This window comes from Mytilus californianus, unplaced genomic scaffold (genome assembly GCF_021869535.1).
Source record: "Mytilus californianus isolate M0D057914Y unplaced genomic scaffold, xbMytCali1.0.p SCAF_4, whole genome shotgun sequence".
NCBI lineage: Eukaryota > Metazoa > Mollusca > Bivalvia > Mytilida > Mytilidae > Mytilus > Mytilus californianus.
In genome coordinates this window covers 104,584,531-104,599,989 of record NW_026262690.1, presented here as the reverse complement: position 1 = coordinate 104,599,989, position 15,459 = coordinate 104,584,531, and the positions used below count along the sequence as shown (strand labels likewise).

Below are 15,459 nucleotides of genomic sequence, written 5' to 3'. Positions count from 1 at the left end.
ACATGTATTTAGATTTTTGATTTCTGGCCCAGTTTTCAAGTTGGTCCAAATTGGGGTCCAAAATTAAACTTTGTTTGATTTCAACAAAAATTGAATATATGGGGTTCTTTGATATGCTGAATCTAACCATGTATTTAGATTTTCTATTTGTGGACCCCGTTATCTAATTGGTTCATATTGAGGTCAAAAGGGTCCAAAATTAAACTTAGTTTGATTTTAAAAAAAATTGAATTTTTGGGGTTCTTTGATATGTCGAATCTAAACATGTGTTTAGATTTTTGATTATGGGCCCAGTTTTCAAGTTTGTCCAAGTTGGGGTCCAAAATTAAACTTTGTTTGATTTCAACAAAAATTGAATATATGGGGTTCTTTGATATGCTGAATCTAAACATGTACTTAGATTTTAGTTTTTGGCCCAGTTTTCAAGTTGGTCCAAATTGGGGTCCAATATTAAACTTTGTTAGATTTCAACAAAAATTGAATATATGGGGTTCTTTGATATGCTGAATCTTACCATGTATTTAGATTTTTTATTTGTGGGCCCCCTATCAAATTGGTTCATATTGAGGTCAAAAGGGTCCAAAATTAAACTTTGTTTGATTTCATCAAAAATTGAATTATTGGGGTTCTTTAATATGCCAAATCTAACCGTGTTTTTAGATTTTTAATTTTTGGGTCCCGTTTTTTAAATTGGTCTACATTAAGGTCCAAAGGGTCCAAAATTAAACTTAGTTTGATTTTAACAAAAATTGAATTCTTTGGGTACTTTGATATGCTGAATCTAAACATGTGTTTAGATTTTTGATTATGGGACCAGTTTTCAAGTTTGTCCAAGTTGGGGTCCAAAATTAAACTTTGTTTGATTTCAACAAAAATTGAATATATGGGGTTCTTTGATATGCTGAATCTAACCATGTATTTTGATTTTGGACATTGGACCATAATAGGTAAATTAAAAAAATTGAAGTTCTTAGACCACATTCTTTCTGTGTCAGAAACCTATGCTGTGTCAAATATTTAATCACAATCCAAATTCAGAGCTGTATCAAGCTTGAATGTTGTGTCCATACTTGCCCCAACTGTTCAGGGTTCGACCTCTGCGGTCGTATCAAGCTGCGCCCAGCGAAGCATTTTATTTTTCTTTAAAATTTTCCATTTTAAATTGGTTATTTCTGATTTATATATAAAAGCAAATAATAATGATATGGTTTGAATAGGTAAATTAAAAAATTTTAAGTTCTTAGATCACATTCATTCTGTGTCAGAAACCTATGCTGTGTCAAATATTTAATCACAATCTAAATTCAGTGCTTTATTAAGCTTGAATTTTGTGTCCATACTTGCCCTAACTGTTCAGTGTTCGACCTCTGCGGTCGTATCAAGCTGCGCCCAGCGGAGCATTTTATTGTAGTTTCCAGACAATAACTTGTGTTAAAGTGTATGCATCTCTCTGAAATTATACCACAAGTTTCCATCCTACAAAGGGATGGTTAGGATTGACTTTGGGGGTTATGGCTCAAACCATTTAGGAATTAGGGGCAAAAAAAGGGGGAAAACAAGGGTTTTTCTGGTTCAAGGACAATTGAGACAATTTAAAAGCAGTGTAAGGGAGGTAATCCAAATCAAAATCCAAATCAATTTAAATAACAATGTTTGATTACCTCCCTTACACTGTTTGTAAATTATGTATTAAGAAATGATGATTGTCTGAGATACTGACCATAACTTGAGGGAAAGAATTATTTTTTGGAATAAGGGAAAGGGGGAGGTGAAAAAAATTGGAGGGGGACAATTTTTCTCATTTCAGATTTCAGAAATTAAAAGAAAATTTCTTCAAATATTTTTTTTGGGGGGTTAATATTCAACAGCATAGTGTATTGCACAAACGCAAAAAAACGGGGTAAAATTTTTTTTTTTTTTTTGGGGGGGGGGGGGGGGGGGGAGTCAATTTGCATAGTGTATTGCACAAAAGCGAAAAATTTAATATAAATTCAAATCATATAACCAATTTGAAGTTCTTTGACTACAGTTATTCTGTGTCAGAAACCTTTTATGTGTCAAAAATTTAATTACAATCCAAATTCAGACCTGTATCAAGCATGAATATTGTGTCCATTTTGGCCCCAACTTTTCAGGGTTGGACATCTGCGGTCGTATACAACTGCGCTCAGCGAAGCAATTTATTGGAGGCTATTGTCCTAGCGGTTTTGTAATTAGGGGCCTAAAAAGGTCAGTTTTACTGGTTCATGGAAAATAAATTGATTTGCAGACAATAACTTTAGTATAAGTGTATGGATGTGTAAGAAATTTTAGCACAAGGTTCCATACCACAATAGAAGGGTTGGGATAGATTTTGGGGTTATTGTCTTAGCTGTTTTGTGATTAGGGACCAGAAAGGGGCCAAAAACAATTATTTGTCTGGTTTTAAGATAATAACTTGAGTATAATAGATATTCCTCTGGTCAAAATTTTGGCACAAGATTCCACACCACAATAGGAAGGTTGGGATTAATTTTGGGGGTTATTGGCATAGCTGTTTAGGAATTAGGGGCCACAAAGGGTCTTACAAAAACAATTTTTTGTCAGGTTCACAGACAATAACTTGAGTATAAGTGTATGGATCTCTATTAAATTTTAGCACAAGGTTCCATACCACAATAGGAAGATTGGGATTTATTTTTGGGGTTATTGTCGTAGCTGTTTAGTAATCAGGGGCCAAAAACAAGCATTTTTCATGTTTCAGCACAATAATTGGTGTGCAAGAGTATAGATTTTGATTAAATTTAAGCACTAGGTTCCATACCACAATAGGAAGGTTGGGATTTATTTTGGGGGTTATTGTTGTAGCTGTTTAGTAATTAAGGCCAAACAGGGGGCAAAAGCAAGCATTTTTCATTTTTCAGGACAATAATTTGTGTATAAGAGTAAGGATCTTTATGAAATTTTACACCAAGGTTCCATACTTCAAAAGGAAAGTTGGGGTCATGGTCTAAACCGTTTAATAGTTAGGGGCCGAAAAGGGGAAAATAACTAGGATTTTCTGGACAATAACTTGAGTAGAAGTCTATTTATTGCTATTTAATTGTACCACAGGGTGTTAATATATAGAATATACCATAATATAGAAATTAGGATTGATATTAGGGGTTATGACCGTAACAGTTTAGTTTAAAGGGGCCAAAAATAATTCTTTTGTAATACTTTGTATGAATTGCTCATTTCTTAAGCAATTTCAATGGGGTTTAATTCAAAGTCTTGAACTCTTGGGGTTCTTTAATATGCTGAATCTAATTGGCTATTTATTATTTGGATTTTGGGTCTGTTTTTGAAATGATCCATATTGAGGTTCAAAGGGTCCAAAATTAAACTTTTTTGATTTCTTCAAAAATTGAATTATTGGTGATCTTTATTATGCTAAATCTAATCATGTATTTAGATTTTTAATTTTGGGGCCTGTTTTCAAATTGGTCCATATTAAGGTCCAAAGGGTCCAAAATTAAACTTTGTTTGATTTAAAGAAAAATGAATGGTTGGGGTTCTTTGACATACCCAATCCAACATGTTTTAATTTTTTATACGACCGCAAAAATTAAAAAATTTTTGGTCGTATATTGGTATGACTTTGGCATCGTCGTCGTATTTGTCGTCGTCGTCCTGCGTCGTCCGAAGACACATTGGTTTTCGCACTCTAACTTTAGTTTAAGTGAATGGATCTCCATGAAATTTTACCATAAGGTTCAATACCACAAAAGGAAAGTTGGGATTGATTTTGGGGGTAATGGTACCAACAGTTAAGGAATTAGGGGCCAAAAAGGGGCCAAAAATAAGCATTTTTGTAATTTCCAGACAATAACTTGTGTGTAAGTGTATGGATCTCTCTGACATTGTACCACAAGGTTCCATATCACAAAGGGAAGGCTGTAATTGATTTTGGGGGTAATTGCCTCAAAATTATAGGAATTAGGGGCCAAAAAAGGGGCAAAAAACAAGCATTTTTCTAGTTTCATGACAATAACTTGTGTGTAAGTGTTTGGATATTTCTGAAATTGTACTACAAGGTTCCATATCACAAAGGAAAAGCTGGAATTGAGTTTGGGGGTAATTGCCGTAAACGTTTAGGAATTGGGGGCCAGAAAGGGGCCAGAAAACACATTTTTCTAGTTTCCAGACAATAACTTGTGTTCAAGTACTAGTGTATGGATCTCTCTGAAATTGTACTGCAAGGTACCATACCACAAAGGGAAGGCTGGGATTGAGTTTGGGGGTGATGAATCATAAGGGGGTTCAAAAAATTAGGGTTTTTTTTTTTTTCTTTTTTCTTTTTTTTTCTTTTTTTCCTTTTTTTTTCTTTTAAAATTTTCCATTAAGTTGGTTATTTCTGATTTATATTTAAAAGCAAATAATAATGATATGGTAGGAGATACACACCAAACAGGATGTGTAAATTATTATATAATAAGTATTGTGCAATAGCAAGAAATTTTCAATTGCACAGTATTGCACAATAGCAAGAAATCTTCAATTGCACAGTATTGCGCAATAGCAAGAAATCTTCAATTGTACAGTATTGCGCAATAGCAAGAAATATCCAATAGCACAATATTGCGCAATAGCAAGAAATTGTCAATTGTACAGTATTGCGCAATAGCAAGAAATATTCAATTGCACTATATTGTGCAAAAGAAGATACTTCGTATAAATTGCTTATTTCTTGATCAATTTCAATGGGGTTTTATTCTTGAATTCTTGGGGTTCTTTAATATGCTGAATCTAACCGTGTATTAAGTTTTTGGATTTTGGGCCCCGTTTTTAAATTGGTCCACATTGAGGTCCAAAGGGTCCAAAATTTAACTTTGTTTGATTTCATCAAAAATTGAATTATTGGGGTTCTTTGATATGTCGAATCTAACCGTGTATTTAGATGCTTAATTTTTGGTTCCGTTTTCAAATTGGTCTACATTAAGGTCCAAAGGGTCCAAAATTAAACTTAGTTTGATTTTAACAAAAATTGAATTTTTAGGGTTCTTTGATATGCTGAATCTAAACATGTATTTAGATTTTTGATTATGGGCCCAGTTTTCAAGTTGGTCCAAATCGGGGTCCAAAATTAAACTTTGTTTGATTTCAACAAAAATTGAATATATGGGGTTCTTTGATATGCTGAATCTAACCATGTATTTAGATTTTTGATTTTTGGGCCCCGTTATCAACTTTGTCCACATTGAGGTCAAAAGGGTCTAAAATGAAACTTTGTTTGATTTCATAAAAAAATGAATTCTTGGGGTTCTTTGATATGCTGAATCTAACCATGTATTTAGATTTGGATATTGGACCATAATAGGTGAATGTCCAATTTAAAATTTTTGAGTTCTTAGACCACATTCATTGTGTGTGAGAAACCTATGCTGTGTCAAATATTTAATCACAATCCAAATTCAGAGCTGTATCAAGCTTGAATGTTGTGTCCATACTTGCCCCAACTGTTCAGGGTTCGAACTCTGCGGTCGTATCAAGCTGCGCCCTGCGGAGCATTTTATTTGATTTTGGGCTTGGTTTTTAAAGTTGGTCCAAATTGGGGTCCAAAATTAAACTTTATTTGATTTCATCAAAAATTTAATTATTGGTGTTCTTTGATATGTCGAATCTAACCGTGTATTTAGATGCTTAATTTTTGGTTCCGTTTTCAAATTGGTCTACATTAAGGTCCAAAGGGTCCAAAATTAAACTTAGTTTGATTTTAACAAAAATTGAATTTTTAGGGTTCTTTGATATGCTGAATCTAAACATGTATTTAGATTTTTGATTATGGGCCCAGTTTTCAAGTTGGTCCAAATCGGGGTCCAAAATTAAACTTTGTTTGATTTCAACAAAAATTGAATATATGGGGTTCTTTGATATGCTGAATCTAACCATGTATTTAGATTTTTGATTTTTGGGCCCCGTTATCAACTTTGTCCACATTGAGGTCAAAAGGGTCTAAAATGAAACTTTGTTTGATTTCATAAAAAAATGAATTCTTGGGGTTCTTTGATATGCTGAATCTAACCATGTATTTAGATTTGGATATTGGACCATAATAGGTGAATGTCCAATTTAAAATTTTTGAGTTCTTAGACCACATTCATTCTGTGTCAGAAACCTATGCTGTGTCAAATATTTAATCACAATCCAAATTCAGAGCTGTATCAAGCTTGAATGTTGTGTCCATACTTGCCCCAACTGTTCAGGGTTCGAACTCTGCGGTCGTATCAAGCTGCGCCCTGCGGAGCATTTTATTTGATTTTGGGCTTGGTTTTTAAAGTTGGTCCAAATTGGGGTCCAAAATTAAACTTTATTTGATTTCATCAAAAATTTAATTATTGGTGTTCTTTAATGTGCAATCTAACAGTGTTTTAAATTTTTGATTTTTCGCCCGTTTTTCAAACTGGTCCACATTAAGGTCTAAAATTAAACTTAGTATGATTTTAACAAAAACTAGTTTTGGGAATTCTGTGATATGCTGAATCTAAGCGAATAATTAAATTTTTTGCAGTTTTCAAGTTGGTTGAAATTGGGGTCCAAAATCAAACTTTGTTTGATTTCAATAAAAATAGAATATATAGGATTCTTTGATATGCTGAATTTAAGTGTGTATTTAGATTTTGGATTTTTGGTCCTGTTATCAAATTGGTTCACATTTACGTCTAAAGGGTCCAAAATTAAACTTTGTTGTATTTCTTCAAAAATTGAATTCTTGGGTTTCTTTGATATGCTGATTCCGACCATATATTTAGAATTTGGATATGGGACCATAATTGGTCATGTTGGTAATGGTCCAATTTTAAATAATTTAAGTACTTAGACCACATTCATTCTGTGTCAAAAACTATGTTATATCAAATCATTAATCAAAATCTAAATTCAGAGATGTATTGCACAATTAATCAAAATTTTAAGTTGAGTCATAGTTAAAAATAGATACAGCATCATATCTAATTTAAGAGAAGAAATTATGTATAGAGATAGTTTGAAATTTACTGTTCATCATTAGATAATTACAGATAAGTTTAAAGATTTTTTAAAGACATTGTATTAATGATACATGATATTTTGAAATTTATTTTTTTCTTTTCTTTGGTAAATTGTTTGAAGAATTTTGTGGTAGGTTTGTTTTTTATTCTGTATAAAGTAATTTTCTGAATGCTATATATATTTTTATGCCCCCTCCTTAGCGGAGGGCGCATTAAGTTTTACCCTAGTCTGTATGTTTGTCTGTTCGTCCGTCTGTATGTCCCAAAATTGGTTTCTGTTCTCTAACTTTAGTTTCCCTCAACCAAATGTTATGAATCTTATAAACAATGCTTATTACCACAATACACCGATCAACTTTGAATTTTGGTGTCGTCACTTTTACTGTTCTAGAGTTATGCCCCTTTGCAATTGGAAAAATTGCTGATTTTTTTGTTTCCATTCTCTAACTTAAGTTTGCTTCAACCAAATGTTATGAAACTTATGCACAATGCTTATTACCACAAAACAAAGATCAACTTTGAATTTTGGTGGCGTCATTTTTGTCATTCTAAAGTTATGCCCCTTTACAAATTGAAAAATTGCTGAATTTCGTTTCAGTTCTCTTTCTTTAGTTTGCCTCAACCAAATGTTATAAAACTTATACACAATGCTAATTATCACAAAACTCAGATCAAGTTCAAATTTGGGTAGTGTCACTTTTACCATTTTTGAGTTATGTCCCTTTATAACGTTATATGCAAGCGTGGGCATCATCTGTGTCCCATGGACATGTTCCCCATTTATTTTTTTTTGATGAAGGGAACTCCTTTAAAAACTAAGCTTATATTGTCTTTTAATAAACATATATTTAGATTTTTTATTTTGGGCTCAGTTTTCAAGTTGGTCCAAATCAGGGTCCAAAATTAAACTTTGTTTGATTTCAACAAAAATTGAATTTATTGGGTTCTTTGAAATGCTGAATCTAACCATATATTTAGATTTTGGATTTTGGGCTTCGTTATCAAATTGGTCCACATTGAGGTCCAAAAGGTCCTAAATTAAACTTTTGTTTGATTTCATCAAAAATTTCTTGGGGTTCTTTGATATGCTGATTCTAACCATGTACTTACATTTTGAATATTGGACCATAATAGGTAAATATCCAATTTCAATTTTTTCAGTTCTTTGACCACATTCATTTTGTGTCACAAACCTATGCTGTGTCAAATATTCAATCACAATCCAAATTCAGAGCTGTTTTAAGCTTAAATGTTGTGTCCATACTTGCCCCAACTGTTCAGGGTTCGACCTCTGCGGTCGTATCAAGCTGCGCCCAGCGGAGTACTTTATTTTTAGTTGAAACAGTTGACTTCATATTCGGGGCCAAATTGGGCCTTCATCGAACATAATCCTATACGCATTTCATGGACCATTTTAAAAAAAATATACAATTTCCTCAATCCATATAAACATGACAGAAATTGTCAGTCTTAAAAATACCTTGAAAAAAGTACTGTCACTTCCTTGCCTTACTCTTAAAAATCTTATTACACAACTTTTGATCTCAATAGTCTTATTAGATGTTTTCATATGTTTCTTTTGACTATTGAAACATTGTGTATTTACCTATTCTATTATTACAAATTATGTTGTTAAACATCATTAGTTTCTATCATTAATAACCAATGGATATATCATGAGATTACTTTTAATTTTATCTGGTATATAAAATCTGGGAACAGTATATCTATATATCAATATATATGTTCCTGATAAAATCAAGGATTTGTATAGTCTAACCAGAGACATATATACATATGTCTCTGGTCTAACTATACAAATCATTGTCATGTATACATGTCCATCAGACGGGGTTCGCCTGACCGTGACCTCATTTCATGGTTCATCGGTAAAGTTCAGTTTTCACGATTAGATCCGTTTAACTGTAAGAAATAGGTCCACTGTATTTGGGGTATGGAATGATTGTAATGTGTACATAATGGAAAAGAAAGGATATGGTGTATCAATTCGAGACACAAAATCACCATACGTACATGAAAACATCTAAAGCAAAGGAAGTGCACTAACATTGTTGTTCCTGATTTCAAAGTTACAATGACCAACGACAGTTTCTCAGATACCCTAAGCAATTAGTTAACTGTATTTGATATATGCAATGATTTTTAGAACGTGACTCTCTGAGACGGCAACGGTTCTTCTGACCTTGACCTCATTTTCATGGATCGTTGATCAACGATAAGGAGATGTGACATGATTGCCTATCCACCAGAGACCAAAAGGTGTGGATAGAAGCAATAGATTCTCGGACATTCTAAGCAAAAGGTCAAATATATTTGATTAATTGAGTTATTGTAAGGTGTACAAATCCGTCTGACATTGAACTCATGTTCATGGACCATTGATCATTTTAAGTTTATGTGATACCTGCAGCAAAACCTTGATATTTCAACATACAATTCAGTCGTGATCAAAGGAGTAGGCCCGGTAACACCCCTGTTAGGCCCCAAAATATAGCATTTTATAAAGTTGTTGAAATGTAAACTTTTAGCTATTTATTGGAAAGTAGAATACTTTTGTTTCATAAATATGGCCTATTTTTGACAATACAATGCACATGCATCAGGTACTAGCATCATAAATTCATGCAAAATTGCTGAAATCTTCACAATTTTATCATTTGTGCTAATTTTAAGACAGTTTTTGTCTAAAACGGAAGTGGCCGCATTTGTGTTTCTGTCTTAATATTTAAATATATGTTGTATTTGATGATAATACATAACATATATAAAGGTTGAGACTAAACACAAATGCGGCCACTTACATTTTAGACAAAAACCATCTGAAAAGTGACGTTTTATGGCATATTTGATAGATTTTTCATACTTAAGCTTTAATTTGAGCGCCTTTAATGACCAAATCAGTTCAAATCTTTTACATAAACTAATTGAATCGACTGAAGTAGACACTTAAGTGTTTAAAAAATGTAAAAAATCAAAAATTATTCCTTGCACTACCTACGTTGTTTCTTTTTTTATTATAGTAGCTGTGATGTTGATAGAGAGGCAATTAGAAGTAATAAACTAACAGAATATTAAACAAAGTATTCTTTATTTAAATTAGAACAAAACAAAGGAAGTATGTGACAAATGGTGTATATCTCCTAAAAGACATTACCACAGCTCTCACTTTTCATTGGCAACCCTGAAAACTTGAAAAAATAAAGATTTTTTTATTTAATGAAACACAAACAAACGCAAAAAAAAGACTAATGATAATATTTTTAAGAACATGATTGAATGTACCTCAAGTACTAGTATTCGTTTGTATGAATGCAGAAGAAAGGATGAAAAAGATAGAGTTCTAAGTCTTATAGTGGTCTATAATACAAAAGGTTTACCAAAAACATGATGGGCACAAATAAAAAAGACACAAATCAGATCTGAGAATATAACATAGAAAAGAGTGGTTAAGTATAGTCTCAGAGCAAATTTAAAAAGAATAAGCGGATAACAAACTAAGAAAAGGTAAATAAGAAAGTAAACAAACCATACAAAAAAAATAATACAATAAAAAGAATATGCAATTCTTACATTTTCCAATTCTGTCAACAGATCGATGGATTTGTACTGGGGACAGGTTGTAAGAAAATATTATAACTCTTCTGTTCACTAGAGATGACAAAAACTTTCGACGAATTCACTAAAATATACAAATGTGTAGCTGAAATAACGATTGATTACATTGCTGCACATAAAATTTGCAAACTTGCATTTTTGGTTTCCCAAACATTTAACCCTTAGCATCCCTGATGGAGGCAACTGGAGCAATTTAATATACCCGACACTGCTTCGATACAATTTCTGGTAACTGTTAATCCTCTGATTAATCTAAAAGTCTTTGCTTGGCATTTGCCATAGTTTACTACTTACATTTTGATAGAATATCGGTAATCACATTAAACGGTACTCATTTTACCGCACCAAATGCGCATTTAGACAATCAAAGTCTCCTCAGTGATGCTCGAGGCCAAAGTATTTGATAACCAAAACCAAAAACTGGTAAAATTAAAAAAAAAAGGACACACAATATTGCCAAACCTGGACATTGTATAAGAGCTTTGTACGAGAGAGATACATAGCTGCTTAATTTCAAATGATTTCTAAGTTTTACATCAAATTTTAATAAACTGAAATCCGTATGTATTGGCCGGTACCGAAGAACTAGATACTGGTTTGGTGATACCAGAGTAATAATACAATAAATAAATAAGCTTTATTTAGAGTCGGTATAGTAGATAAACAAGTACAAAACACAAGCTCTATTGAGCTTTTAACCGACATAAAAGGGGGACTGACAGTCCACAAGCAGCGGTTTTAACGCAGAAAACGGTACCAATACTACATAACCAGATGCCGATTTCGAGAATTAATGTCTCTTCAGCGATGATCGAGGCTAAAATATTTCAAATCCTACAAGTAAAAGAAATTTTGAAGAGCTGGTATCACCGAAAAGGTCCAAAACTAAAAAGTAAAAAGATACTTCGTTGTATTAATCAGTGTTCTAATAATTGGTCGGTGAGTGTATGATATAATAAAGCATTTTTTGTTCAAGAATATAAGGTAGTGAAAAGAAATTGTCAACACGAAGCAGGACATCTATGAAAATTCGAAAAGTTATTGCACGTGTCCTTTAGCATGCACATGACAAATGGGAATGTCAACGCATATGCTCCAAATGTGCCACATGGTTTCCAATAATCAACTTTAAAGAGTAGCAATTCTATAAATAATAATTATGTTCTCTAAATTTAAACACTTCGAAAGAGAGATTATATTAGGCATAACTACTGTACCAATATAAACACTGTTATAAGCAAGTAATTGTATATTATTTGAATTCAGAATATATATGCATTATAACAAATCAACACATGAGTTCTGGTATCGACTAAGAGATTCAACGCGTAAGAAGATATATGTATAAATTATACTGACCTACTCATTAACCATTTAACTACTGGACCAGCTTCGACGTTACAGACATCAACAGGCAAAGTACTTGATGCACGAAAGGCTATGAGACTTAAAACTAACAAAATGAAGAGAGCAGCATACAGTTTCTTCTTGCGCGTCGACATCATTGACGTTACTAAGTGTAACTAGGGAACTAGTGTTTACATCATGAACAAGACAGTAGAGCGAACTGAAAAGGGACCAAGGACCTATTTAAAAGGTGAAGAATACGTAATTCGGCGGTAAATGGTATTTTTATGAAATCTTGTTGAACTCCATCTGAATATAGAATATATATGTATTGGGTGTAACTAATTTATTTACGGGATATCATCAGTTAAACATTGCCAAATAGTTTCTGATAACACGTAAAAGGCGGGGAATGCTAATGCGACACAGCTCTATTAATGTCTAAAATACAAATGATATTGGGTATCCATCCATGACACAAAATCAGTACATGCACAGCAAAAATGAATATATGCACGTTTTTTTTTACATTCAGTGACGTATCGAAAAATAATATATCATTCAGTGATTGTTGATCGCAAGCTAATTAAATTTTGAGTTTGTTGCCGAAGTATTATGGATTGTGACATTGATGGTCATTGATATCCAATCAACACAGAATACGTGGGACATGTGAAAAATAAGTGAATTGATAGAGCCATGATATTTTATTTTAAATCAATATTTTACATGCGTTCCCATATGTTAATTATCCTTTTTCTTAACAGTTGTTAAATGATTTGGTGTATTTATCTAGTTCTTTAAGAATCAGTTATTACTATTTACCTTCCAGTGCACGTTTGTTTACGGCATTCTTTCATTTTCTTTTACAAGAAAGTTCACGTACACTTGTTTTTTAGTAAAACTTAGCCATTCAAGTACTAGTATATAAAACATATTCAACTTTTTTTTTTAAGTTTGAAGTTTCATGTGACTTTAATAATGAGTAGACTGAGTAGGAATACATTTTCTATCATTGTATGGTATGGTCGACAGACGATGAAAGAGCATGACTGTATCATGAAACACGTAAAGCTACTAACGTCAAATTCAATCTATGTACAGGTCACACTAACATAGCTATTTTTGTAAAAAGAAACAGTTCTTAGTCCAAGTCGAATTTGAATATAATAATAAGGAGATTGGACTGCAAATTTCACGTTTGACCTTATAGTGCTTATTCCAAGCCATCAGTGCAAATAGTAAGTTTTAAAAGTGTAATGTTACAAAATCTCTGGAAGAATTTTAAGCAAAGGAGCTACAAAGAACTGAACCCATCCCTTCGTCTTTATACAAATACTCTAGTGCTATTTCGTCGAAAAGGTATACACATTTTGATAGTGGTGAAAAATGTTGCTTTTCTTCAAAATTCATATTTAAAACATAATTTTCTTTTGGGTTTTTTTTGCATGTAAACTGTTGGACTGTTTATTTATTTTCATGCAGAATTTTCAAGTTGAAATAAGTTTTTAAAAAAAACCTGAAAAATACATTAACAAGAGTGCACACGCTGAAATGTCTCGCCTGCTTTACTGACCATTGATTTTATGTTGAAAGTCTTAAAGATAAAGGTTTAACTAAACACATCACAGAAACTCAGGTCAGATAAATGCTGTCAGACAGACATATACACCTTACAATTTTTTTATACACAAAATATAATTAACCTATTGCTTATGATAATTGAAAACCGACCAAAACAAAAAAACTTCACATTGACCAATGAACCATGAAAATGGGGTCAAGGTCAGATGATACCTGCCAGACAGACATATACACCTTAAAACCATTCCATACACCAAATATAGTTGACCTATTGCTTAAAGTACTAGAAAAACAGACCAAAACACAAAAAACTTAACATTGACCAATGAACCATGAAAATGTGGTCAAGGTCAGATGAAACCTGCCAGACTGACATGTACCCATTACATGTGATCATTCCATACACCACATATTGTTGACCTACTGCATATAGTATTTGAGAAACGGACCTTATCACGTAACTTTAACCTTGATCACTGATACATGAAATGAGGTCAAGGTCAGGTGAACCCTGTCTGACGGACATGTAGACGTTGCAAGGAACCCATATAATAAAAAGTGAGAAATTCAGATGACAAAAAAACTCAAATGTTTTATTCAAGCAGTCGCTGGACCATGAAAATGAGGTCAAGGACATTGGACATATGACAGACGGAAACTTCGTAACATAAGGTATCTGCATACAAGATATGAAGCAGCCAGGTCTTTTACCTTCTAAAATATAAAGCTTTAAACAAATAGTTTACGCCGCCGCCGTATAGTAATACCTATGTCTCGCATACTGCGAATTTCGTCGCAGGCGAGACAAAAATAGAACGTGTATCTATCGTATAAGGGACAACATCAAAAGATCGATTTAGGATTTAAAAAAAAATAACTTAAACCCATAGTAAGAGGGAAGGCAATCTGACTTTGAACAATTTTTGTTATCTTACATTGATTTTTCCAACCTGATGTGTTCGGACGTTTCATGCAAACAAAAGGTAATAAATGGTACAGGATAGTCAATTTTGAGGTGAAAAACTCACCAAAGGTACCAGGCTTAGAAGGGCATTTCATCTACATAATCAGTGGCGTTATAATCAAAACAGTTTGAAGGCCAAATCAAATACGAAATTAAAGAACGACAACGATTCAGTTATCCCATACCTTTACCGAGAAAAATTTGCAAATTGTCTACTATATAAAGTATTTAAACAGTTACGATAATCAAATGTGTTGACACAATACCCACATTTTTAAAAAGTATAATTTATCAACCTCAGCGTCGAGTATATATATATATATATATATATACCTTTTGGTAATATTATAACATGATATAACCATCTGCATTTAAGCCTGTCACGAGTACACCTATTTCTTTTCGTATATATCACGTATCATTGATTCTTTTGATTAACTTTACATCAACATATCATGCTTATTCTGAGAACTGGAACTTTTTTTAATCGCATGACTTAAATAATGACTAAAAAGACACGGTCACACAACAATTACTGGCATAGAACTGAAGAGTATACGAGAAATGGAGACCACGGAATCTGAAAATCAAATCAATGGTAAGATCTTTTTTCTCGTTTAAATTGTCGTCTTCACGGATAGTTTTTTGTTTAAATGTTACATAATCGGGTCAATTTTTGAAAATGTGTACATTTAATTTTCAGATATCGGTAAAAATATTTTCTTATTACTAGGAAGGTGATTCAACCAGTTACAAGAGATACAAGAAACACACCAAGGGGAAAATGAGTAAACTCGGGTCATCTACGCTCTCATTCTAGAAAAAAAACTCCCTGTTACGGTGTAACATTATTTTCCATAATAAATTGTGTCAGAGCAAAATATAAAATATATATCATTTTATTTAGAATATCATAAT

At 32.6% G+C, this 15,459-nt stretch overlaps 1 long non-coding RNA gene across 1 annotated transcript; it reads right to left on the bottom strand.

Moving 5' to 3' along the window:
• Window positions 1-10,150: 10,150 nt before the first annotated feature.
• On the bottom strand, window positions 10,151-12,145 carry LOC127738971 (uncharacterized). The gene is made up of 3 exons (XR_008000229.1): window positions 12,006-12,145; window positions 10,602-10,710; window positions 10,151-10,219 (listed from the first exon to the last, which is right to left on the bottom strand). It is a non-coding gene; the product is annotated as an uncharacterized LOC127738971 (long non-coding RNA).
• Window positions 12,146-15,459: the final 3,314 nt, after the last annotated feature.